At 43.8% G+C, this 10,740-nt stretch overlaps 1 long non-coding RNA gene across 1 annotated transcript; it reads left to right on the plus strand.

Annotated features, from left to right (window-relative positions):
• The first annotated feature begins 36 nt into the window (after positions 1-36).
• Positions 37-10,093, plus strand: LOC143436684 (uncharacterized). The gene is made up of 3 exons (XR_013106540.1): positions 37-1,089; positions 4,243-4,358; positions 4,822-10,093. It is a non-coding gene; the product is annotated as an uncharacterized LOC143436684 (long non-coding RNA).
• The last annotated feature ends 647 nt before the right edge of the window (positions 10,094-10,740 follow it).

The raw sequence follows: 10,740 nt of genomic DNA on the forward strand, positions 1-10,740 counted from the left end.
CACACACACACACACACCTTCCGTGGGAGTACACCTTCCGTGGGAGTACTGCCGTTGCTTCTGTGTCTCCTGCCCGCTGCTCGGTGGGAGATCGCGCAGCAGACGGAGGAGGGAGAGCAAGAAGAGGAGACAAGAAATAGACCAGAAGAGAGGAAGGAAGGAGATGGTGCAAGGATAGAGAGAACGGGACGCCGAGGAGAAGATGGGGAGGCAGGAGGAGGGGAGGGGAGAGAAGCTAAAGAGGCTGACTGAAAGGGAAGGACCAGTGGAGAGGAGGAAGTCTGGGGCGTGGTGGCAGAGGAGACAGAGGACCAAGGAGGACCAAGGAGTGTGATGTCAAGGCACCTCAAGGGTACAGGTCAGTTAGGAAATTTGAGGTAGTTAGCAGAGCCACAGAGGCAGGGTCCACCCACCCACAGCAAGCTACCATTTGTACCACTTACCTGCTTTTTCATATAGGAGCTCCTTAATCTCTGTCCACCTCCCTCTCCACAGTCCCTCTACAGCCCCTTGAATTTGGACACCCCACCTCACCACTCTCACAGTTTCATCTACAAACAAAGTGTGAACAACCAGCCTCAAGCTGGAGTCCCACATGGACTCGCCATGCACTGTTCTGAGCTTCCTGCCATTCTCCTTGTGGTTTGACTCATGTCCAAAAGAAATCGCAGTTTCCCCCGCCGTGCTCCCCTTCTTCACCCACTTTCCCATTCCTGACTGGTACACTTCCTGTTAAGAAATGAATAATGAGTTTTAGCAGTGAGTTCTGAAAACTCAGAGCTGGGCACCTAGACAGGCCAGTAACAACTCTGTGATTCCCTGGTTTGCCATGTATTTAAAAAAAAAAAACCAAAATAACAGAAACAAAACAAAACTCTAGCAACAAAATGCAAACAACCCAATTAGAACTGAGCTGGTGATATAGTTCAGTTGACAGAATGTCTTCCTAGCTTGTACAATGCCCTGGGTTCAATGATTAGCACCACATAAACAGACGGAACACACCTGCAATCCCAGTACCCCGGGGTGGAACCAAGAAGAACAGAAAGTGAGGTCATCATTGGTTACACAGTTCAAGGCCTGCCTGGGGTAAGTGAAATCTTTCTCAAAAAAACATAACTGAGAGCAGCTGTATCTTACCATCCTTTAATGTGGGAGAGCCAACAGAGAAGACTGCTCAGACTGGGGCTAAGCCAATGTCTTTATTATTCTATTATAATCTATATGTTCTATTAAATAGAAGGTCTTTATTAGCCAGCCAAGGAGTGCACAGGGTGTTCAGGAAACTGGTGTAGCCCCAAATCTTTCTCAGAGTAAGCTTTTAAGCACAAAAACCATGTCCTGAGTTGAAACACCTCAGTTAGCAAGTACAGTTAACCAGAAGCAGAACTACAGAAGCCAAAAGGCAAGGGTAGGAGATTTGGAGACTTTCCCGAACTATGGACTTCAATGGATTACGCCTTTATTTTAGTTTTGGCAGGTAGTCTGTCTAGATGCTGTGTTTTACTGCCTGGATAGTACTTCCATCATGGAGTCAGTTGGGCTAAGGACAGAACTTTCAGCTAGGAGATATTCTGACAGTTTAAGATACCAAAATTTTGCTGTATATCTGTTAAATCTAATGATAATCATTATCAGAAACGGTGATAGTGGCTTTCAGTTTATGCAAAAGGTCTATTCCAATCAATTCTCTGTTAAACACCTTTCGAGCCACTGGGACCTATACTTATACCCTTAGCTTTTATAACTCTTTTCTAACATCTGGGGCCAACAAAGTAACAAACAAAACTTTTTTACCAGTAGTCTTTAATCCTTTTTAAAAGGACATAGTGAATGAAGACTGTCTAAAGTCTCCATGGTCAGTGATGGACAGAAGGGAAAATGTATTCCGTCTAGGCCGTGTTGTCAGGTAGCAGTCCACCTGCCTGGCCCAGGGGCAGTTTTTCTACTTTTTTCAGAGAATGATGGGTTTTGAGTTTTCCAATTATGTGGCTCAATGGTTAAAAAGAAGGCATACATCATAAAAGAGAAAGGATCAGAACTTTCTCTTTTCCTTTGGGTTCAGCCCAGGCCCAGGAGAACTTTTCCCCTTCCCGGGAGCAGCTTTAAGCAGGCACAGAGTAGAGCAGAGGAAAGGCTCACCTGGGGAAACTATTTTTCCCTCCCTGTGTGCATTCCACTTTGATGGCAGCAGACCCTAGATGAGAATCCTAGATCCTCCCCAGCTGTACACAGGTACCAGCCCTGACCATGATCAGTAGTCAAGCAACAAAAAAGCAAGCATTCCATGCTCTTGGAATGGGGTAGGCAACCTCTAGGCAACCTGAAGAGACAAAAGGACTCGGGTCCCCAACAGGAAAGGGCATATAGGTCTTAAGCCAGGGAATTCACTAGAGAAAGCCATTGTCCAATACAGGGAAACAGAACTGACAGAAACACATAGAAATACAGAGAGAGAGTGGGGGGGGGAGGAGGAGAAGAGGGGAGGAGGGGAAGAGAGAGGAGAGGGGGAGGGGGAGAGAGAGAGGGAGAGAGGGAGACAGAACCAGAGGTGGCCACCACACACACTCATATACCTAAAAAAAACAGAAGGATCCAGTAACATCTCACATGACCCAGGGCACTGGGTCAGAGACCATGTCCTCTCCTGTGTCCAAACAGAAGGCTTCTTAACTAGACTTCTAGAGGTGACAGACCAGGAGACTTTGTAATTTGTTTCCTTCTGGGATGGAGTTGTCAAACCCCTCTAAAGCGTCAGGCAGCAGTTGATCAAAAGGAGTTATGGGGACCTGAAACATCTCAGGTTGTGCACCCCCTAGGAGTCCCCTGGCCACCGCACTCTTCCATGCTGCAGCGGGTTCTGAGACCCTGATGTCTCAAAGTCTAGTTTCTAGAATCTTGCTGAGGCCTCCAGAAAGGAGGGATATCCATCAGAGAAGACTGTTCAGACATGGTTTAAGCCCATAAAAAGTATTTATTACCCAGCCAGGGAGTACACTTGGTGTTCAAGATCCCAGTGTAGCTCCAAGCCTTTTCCAGAGCTTCTAAACACACACACACACACACACACACACACACACACACACACACACACACAATGTCCTGTGTTGACATACTTCAGTTAACAAGAACAGTTAGCCAGAAGTATAACCACAGAAGCCAAAAAGCAAAGCTAGTACATTTGGAGACTTTCCCAGACCTATGGACTTGGGTGGATTAGGTCTTTGTTTTAGTTTTGATTATTGTCTACATGCTGAGTTTTACAGCCTGAATGATATTTCCATCATGAAGTGCATTATGCTGAGGTCTCAGGGCCTACTGTGGTCTGGGGTCCTATATCAGTGAAGAATTGAGAACATGTCAGGTGCAGGGCAGCATGAAACTGGCTGTGGCCATATATATATATTCACCCTAATCATGTAGCCTGCTCCACTAGGAGGCTACCTCTCCTCTTGCATAACCCATTGCCAAGACATATCTCAAGACACTACTTCTATGGGAAGCAATGCTTAGCACCCAAGCTACACTCTTCTACTACCTGTGAGACATTTGCCCTCCCCCCCCCCCCCAACTAGATTCTAGAAGCCAGGCACTCAGACATTCTCTTGCCTATAGCCACAACTCAAGGCCCAGCACACTCTAGATTATAGACCAGTGTTCTGAGAGAATGTATGAAGTAATCTCTGTTCTTAAAACCTTACAATGTGGCAAGTAAGAAATGGAAGAGTTGAAATTGGACCTCATCGTAGCAAATAATTATAAAACAGAATGAAACAGTTAAAATTGACTAAAACAACACCTTTCTTAGATGATGGCAATATCTTTAATAATGGACCAAATGCGAATGGCAAGGCCTGGATATTTATTTTGAATTGCATAGGTTAGGCAATTACCTGACTCACATTCAAATGGTATAAGGCAATCTGGCTCCAGGATTTATAGCAGTTTTCTCCAAAGGACACCAATGCTGAAAAATCCTTGGAAAAACTTGCCCAGAAATAAATTCTATCACACAAAATTTGTCCAGTGAAAGCATGTGTGGTAACTTATGATGTAATTCCAGTACTCAGAAGCTGAGGCAGGAATGTGGCTAGTTTCAACTGAGCCTGAGCTACATACAGGGAGCTTTTCTTTTTTAATTTTTTTTTTTAAATAAAAAGAGAAAAGTATGTAAAATGTACACTTTCATCACAATTGTGACTGGGGAAATGAGCTAAAACAATAAACTTGTAATACCAACAGAGTCCTGACCAAAGTGAGTTCTTCAAGCAATTCTGGATGAAACCTTGCAGTGTGGGTGGCTATGAAGGTTTCCTGCCCTCTGTGAGAATCCAGAACTGCACAGGACCTAGCCAGCGGTGAGTCATTGGTTCTGCGAAAGGCTCATGACTAGCAGCTAATTAGGAAGTGATTGGAGAAATATTTCTTTCCCTTTGGTGGTTTCTAAGAGCAAATTAGATCTCAGAAAGCATGGATATGAATAACATATTCTCAGAGTACAAGAATTAAAGAAAAAGCAGAACCGAAAGCTTCAGGCAAGCCCTTTGGCTGGTTTCAACACTCTACAGTTCCTTTGCTGACCCAAGAGACAAACCACGCTCTGGGACTCCCTCAGATGGAAGTGCTGAACTGTGGGAAGTCCTTGGGAAAGGGACAGACGTGAGAAAAGCTGAGTCTCCAGGATTGGCTGCCCACTTCTCAAGCAAGTAGAACTGAGAGCAGGGAAAGAGCTGAATGGTGAGGCTCTAATGCAGCCACAGAGATGAATCGTATCCTTTCCTCTCCTGGTTGTAATTTCCCTTCTACTCTTGATCTTTCTAGGGACAAAACGATAAAGAAAGATGTGCCTGCATCCACTCCAGTTCTTCCACGGTGTCTTGTGGGGACCACTACAAAGATGAGGCATAGTTTTAGCCATGGTGTAAGTCAAGAACAAAACAGCCTAAAGGAAAACATTTAGTCACAACTACTGAGAACATATGAACATATGAACTGCTTATGAAAATTCTGATCCCACAGTTTGTCCTGACTAAGATCACCAGGAATCTGTGAGATGGCTTGGCAGGTAAAGGCATTTAGCACCAAACTTGACAACCTATGCTACTGCTTGCTTTTCCCACCACCCTCAGAGTCTCACAGTATTCAGGCTGGTGCTACAGCCTCTGGCTTCTGAAAGGGACTGAGTGATCAGTCTTCATCATCAGTCTTCTTCCTTGCAAAATCGCACACAGTAGAGGCCATGTGGGAAGACTACTTTGTTGTCATTAGGACAACTTAGTCTTTTGCCCTGAACTGTGCTATCATTTATACCATCAGTGAATTGTCCAGAGGTAAAGCATCCCCGAGGCTCACAAGCACTGAATTTGTCTTTACCATTATCCTCCATGAGAACTCTGCCTTGACACAAATTGTCTGATGTTTACTTGTAAGAGACCTGTAGAGATGTAGTTCAGTTGGAGTGTTTGCCTAGAATGAATGAAACCCTGGATACTTTGATACTAGGGTTTTCCAGTATCAAATTGGAAATCATGGGGCATGACTATAATTATAGCAAGAGAATTAGAAGTTGAAGGTCAGTCTCAACTACATAGTTTTCTGCCAGACTGGATACACGACACCTTGTCTTAAACAAACAAACAAACAAACAAACAAACAAACAAAGTGGACCAGAACTTGCTTTTCAATGTTTTATTCCTTCCTAGGTGCTTCATCACCTAAAATCCCTCTTTACATGACAGTCTTAAATCATTCAGAGCCACTACCCCCTCTCCTAGTGCATAAGGATTAGACCCCACCATAAAACTCAACAAATCCACAAAACCTGCCAGTCTTGGATTCCTCCTAAATTAACTTCTCTCAGCCCTTCTGTGAAGACAACCTACCCATTCCAGTGCACTGAATATCAAATACCATCTCTCTCATGCCCAGTTTCCACAAAATGCCTGTTGTTCTTCTGTTGTCTTCTGGTATCTGATATTCATGAGGACCACAACTAGTGCTACCAAGTGTCCCTAATGCTTGTGCGATCCAGTTCCTCCAGGACCGATTCATCTCGTAGTACTTCGGACGATGGAGGCTTTGTTTCTAGGAGGAACCCGTGTTTATGTTACTGGATTTCTCTGTATCCACAGAACTCAGGCTGATCCTATATGAAGCTTTTTGCAGAGGATGGGCAGGATCTCCAAAGGCTGACTGCTGACCCTTGTGAGCATGAGATAGCTCACATACCACAGCCTCAGGAGCCAGGCGAGGCGAGCCCTTTCATTTCTTATTTAAAAGCTGTTCTCCAACTCAAGCAGTGCACAAGCAGCATACTCCCTGGTTATCCCATTACCAAATCCCTTGACTACGTGCTGGATCATGAATGTTTACTTCTTCTGTACTAAAGATTGGAGATGATAAATATCATTAATGGTTCTTCATTTTCTCCCCTCTGCACTGTCCGGTTCTTCCCATAGGTGCCGAGATCATGTAGATCACAGAAACGGCTCTTGAGAACAAGTCAGTGTCTGTGTGCTTCGTTTTCAGCGCCAGCAATATTAAGAAACAGCAAACCTGCCATCCTCTGTTTCCCCACTTTTTATCCCACATCAAAAGTGAACGTGAAGGGTAGCACTACATGTATTTTCCCAGTTGCCATTCCTTCCTTATTCTCTCTGGGCAGAGAGCAAAGCTTTAGTTGCATGTCTTTTTGCCCACACTAAAGGCCGTACAGCATGGCCTGCTTATAACTCTGTCGCATGTGTGTGCTACTTCCAGGGTTGCAACATAATTTCTAATTCATTATCCATTGGGGGAGCATCCTGTCCTCAAATGGCAGGTCCCATTCGTCAACCAGACTCATTACTCCATACACAGAAGATGATGGCCACCCTGGGATTCCTTCCATGGACGCTCAACCTTCAGACAGCTCAGCCTCGGGTGTGTAGCTTATTGAAGCAGACATGCAATTATTCCCCCAAGACGCATGTTTGGCTCTGAAGGCCTAGTTTGGGTGCCAAGCCTTGTGTGAGTTTTCCTGGGAGCCTATTTCTATTCACTGTAGATACAAAGAGGAATAACAGAGCGAACAAATGCTCCCATTTAAGTCTGGTGTGACAAACCAATGAGTTCAGCAACATTGCTTCCAGGAGCCTGGGTGAGAAGTGACATACTCGAGCAAATGTGACTTAGGTAGCCACGTCCCAGGTGATGATTCAGACAAATCTCACCACTGGAGTACAACAGAGCCACTGAAGAGTCTCCTCCCCCCAGAGATCACTGTTACTTACGTATCCTTGGGGAGGAGAGAAGGTTTGTGAGCCTTTTCCCTTGCTCCATATGGGATCTCATGCTGACAAACGCAGCTGTTCTAATTCAAGATAGCAACAACCATACCCTGCTTGAAGGAAACGGGCACACAAAAGAAGCCCACTGCTTTTAACCAGAGCAGCTTAGACACATTGCAGATATCTTCTTTCTTTAAGATTATTTTTATTTTATGTTCATAGGTATTTTGCCCCCATGTATCTTGGTGTAAAGGTGTGGGATCTCCTGGAACTGGAGTTATAAACAGGTGTGAGCAACCATGTGGGTGCTGCAATTGAACCTGGGTCCTTTGGGAGAACAGTCAGTGCTCTTAACCACTGAGCCATCTCTCCAGCCCAACTTTGCAGATATTTTATTCCTTGGTTTTTGGAAGCCTTGAGCAGCAGCAGGAGATGGTACTAGTGATACAGCTCTCTTGCATGTAAGCCTTGCGCACTATAACCCTCATCCTACAACACAAGTATTCAGCTCATCAGTATCCAGTGTCATCTGTCTACTTCCATCATCCCTCCATGTCCTTGGTCCTGGCTGTTCTCTGGAAGTTCAGTTGCCCCTCGTTGCTATTGCTGGATACAGTGATTGCCACTGTCACTGCTGTCCCACCAGTGCCAGCATTCTTGCCTTTGTGAGAAAAGAACAAGGCACCAGCAGCGACAGCTGTCATGAAATCCCAACCCACCACGTTGCCTATTTGGTAGCTGTAACGCTAGCAACACTACTTGCAGCTGTTACTTGATCGCCCTGTTCTGCTAATGGTGACGATCTAAAGTAGGCGAGGAAAGACCACTCCAGAGAAGCCTCAGCATTGGCCTAAGGTTGCAACACCAGCTACAGATACTCAAAAAGTGAACCAAGCAGCCTGGTTATACAGTCAGAAAGCCTCCAAGCAAAATTTGTACCAATTATGGCAGTCCTTCACGTAAATAATGGACTAAGTTTGTACCAATAATGAAGGAGTCACTTATGCAAATGAAAGCTGTGCTTTCACCAATTACAGAAATCCTTTATGCAAATAAAGAACTATGTTTGCACTAGCAACAGTCCAATTCCTGGAGTGTCAAGGAAAGTGGCCTAAACAGAAAAATACTATAAAGTTATCTGCAATGTATTAAGGTTTATGTTGGCAAAAAGTCTGGTTGTGCTTTAGGGAGCTAGAATTGTACTTTGACAGCATGCAGATGTGGTGCCAGTGCAACTTCCTCACTGTTAGGGCTTGGTGAGACACTGTGGCTGGCTGAGTGCTGGTGGGAGGGACCCAGTGGAAGCAGAGGAGAGTCAGTGCTGATTAGAACCATCTCAAAGTCACAGCCAAGCATCTTTGCAGGTCTCTGGTTGCCCAAGACCAGCCCATCTTCTACAGAAAGAATTTTGTAACCCACAACTTTAGAAATACAGAAAATTCAGAACACTTCACAATGAATTCCGTGTGCTTATAACACATGGAAACGTTATATATAAATGGCAAATTTCACATCTTATATATGTATATTAGTCATGGTTCTCCAGAGTAAAAGAACTTATTGAATTAATATATAATAATACATATACTATATATTCATATATATATTATACATATGATTTATTAGAGTGGCTTATAGGCTAGTAAGCTAGTCCAGATAGTTCAAGAATGGCTGTCTATCAAAAGAAGGATCAAGAATCCAGTAGTTCAGTCCATAATCTGGATGTCTCAGCTGGTCTTCAGTATGTGCCAGAATCCCAAAGAAGTAGGTTCTAATGTCAGTGAAGGAATGAACTTGCTAGTGAGAACAAGAGAAAGCAGACATTCCCTTTATATAGACTGCCAGCAGAAAGTGTGGCCCCTACTAAAGGTGAATCTTTCCACTTCAAAAAATAAGTCTCAATTAAGCCAGGTAGTAGAGCATACACACCTTTAATCCCAGAACTCAGGAGGCAGAGGCAGGTGGATCCTGAGAGTTCAAGGCCACCCCGGTGTGTACAGTGAGTTCTAAGACAGCCAGGACTACACAGAGAAACCCTGTCTTGAAAAACAACAAAAAATATGGATTAAAGGTGTATTTTCCCACGTCAAAGATCTTGATTAAAGGTGTTCCTTCCCAATTCAAATGATTTAATTAAGGAAAAAAATCCTTCACAGTTGTGCTCAGCCATTTGGGTTTTTGTTAATTCCAGATGCAGTCAAGTTGACAGTCAAGAATAGTCATCATGACAGACTCAGATCTACCCACAATCATAGTTGGTCAGCCTGGGACAGCGTTCAGAATCAGGAAGCTAGTGTAACTGTCCTCTGAGAAGCTCCACCCACCAGCCAATGGAAAGATACAGAGACTCACACCCATCAGATGGAGCTCGGGAATCATGTGGAAGAATTGGGAGAAAGATTGAGGGACCCGAAGAGGACAGGGACTCCACAGGAAGACCAACAGAGTCAACTAATCTGGGCCCTTGGGGGCTCCTAGAGACTGAACCACCAACCAAACATGGAGCACCGACTGGATCTAGTCCCTCCTCCCCTGCACATATGTAGCAAATGAGCAACTTGGTCTTCATGAGGGTCCCCCAAAAACTGAAGCAAGGGCTGTCCCTAAGCTTGTTGCCTGCATGCCTGTGGATTCTGTGGCCATAAATGGACTGCCTTGTCTGGCTTCAGTGGGAGAGGATTCTCCTAGTCCCTTAGCCACTTGATGTGCAGGGGTTGGGGGACGGTGTTGTGTTAGTGTAGTGGGAAGTGACACCCAATGGGGGGCTTCCCCTTCTTAAAAGAGAAGGGGAATGTGTAATAGAGAGAGGACTTGCATGAGGGGGGTACTGGGAGGACAGAAAGGGCTGGTATTAGGTTGTAAAGTGAATAAATTTTTAAAAATCATTTTATACCACATTTAAAAATAATTAGTTGAGTACCTGTTATGACTTTCAGAATACACAAACATTTGAATTGTCTTTGGGCCACTACTCTAATGAAAATATCCATTTGCTTAAGCTCTAAGGATAATTATAATTTTGCTACTTTGGGGATTTTATATTCCCACAGAATTCATGTTTGCTATAACAAATGTATACACTCTTGGAGTTTGTTCTTATTTAAATATTATATATGTAAGCAAATATGAACAAATCCTAAAGCTAAAGTATGTTGTATTCCCTTGAGGGAACGTAGCTGCTTAATTAGTGCTATATAAGAAACAGAGCGTGGTCACCACCCAGGGTCTCACCAATGTACTCGCTTCCTCCTAAAGCAAAGAACTGCAACTCACGAAGACACATTTATTTACATTTAAATGTATTTATAAAAATTTGGAGGAGATGTACAATAACATTGCTTATTATTATTTTATTTATGATTTCACTATTTATTACATTTAATGTAAAATAAAATGTTTAATGTGTTAAAAAGAAAAGAATAGCCATCGTAAGTCTACCCAACTTGACACACAATCATATATCCTTATATTG

This window comes from Arvicanthis niloticus, chromosome 23 (assembly GCF_011762505.2).
Source record: "Arvicanthis niloticus isolate mArvNil1 chromosome 23, mArvNil1.pat.X, whole genome shotgun sequence".
NCBI lineage: Eukaryota > Metazoa > Chordata > Mammalia > Rodentia > Muridae > Arvicanthis > Arvicanthis niloticus.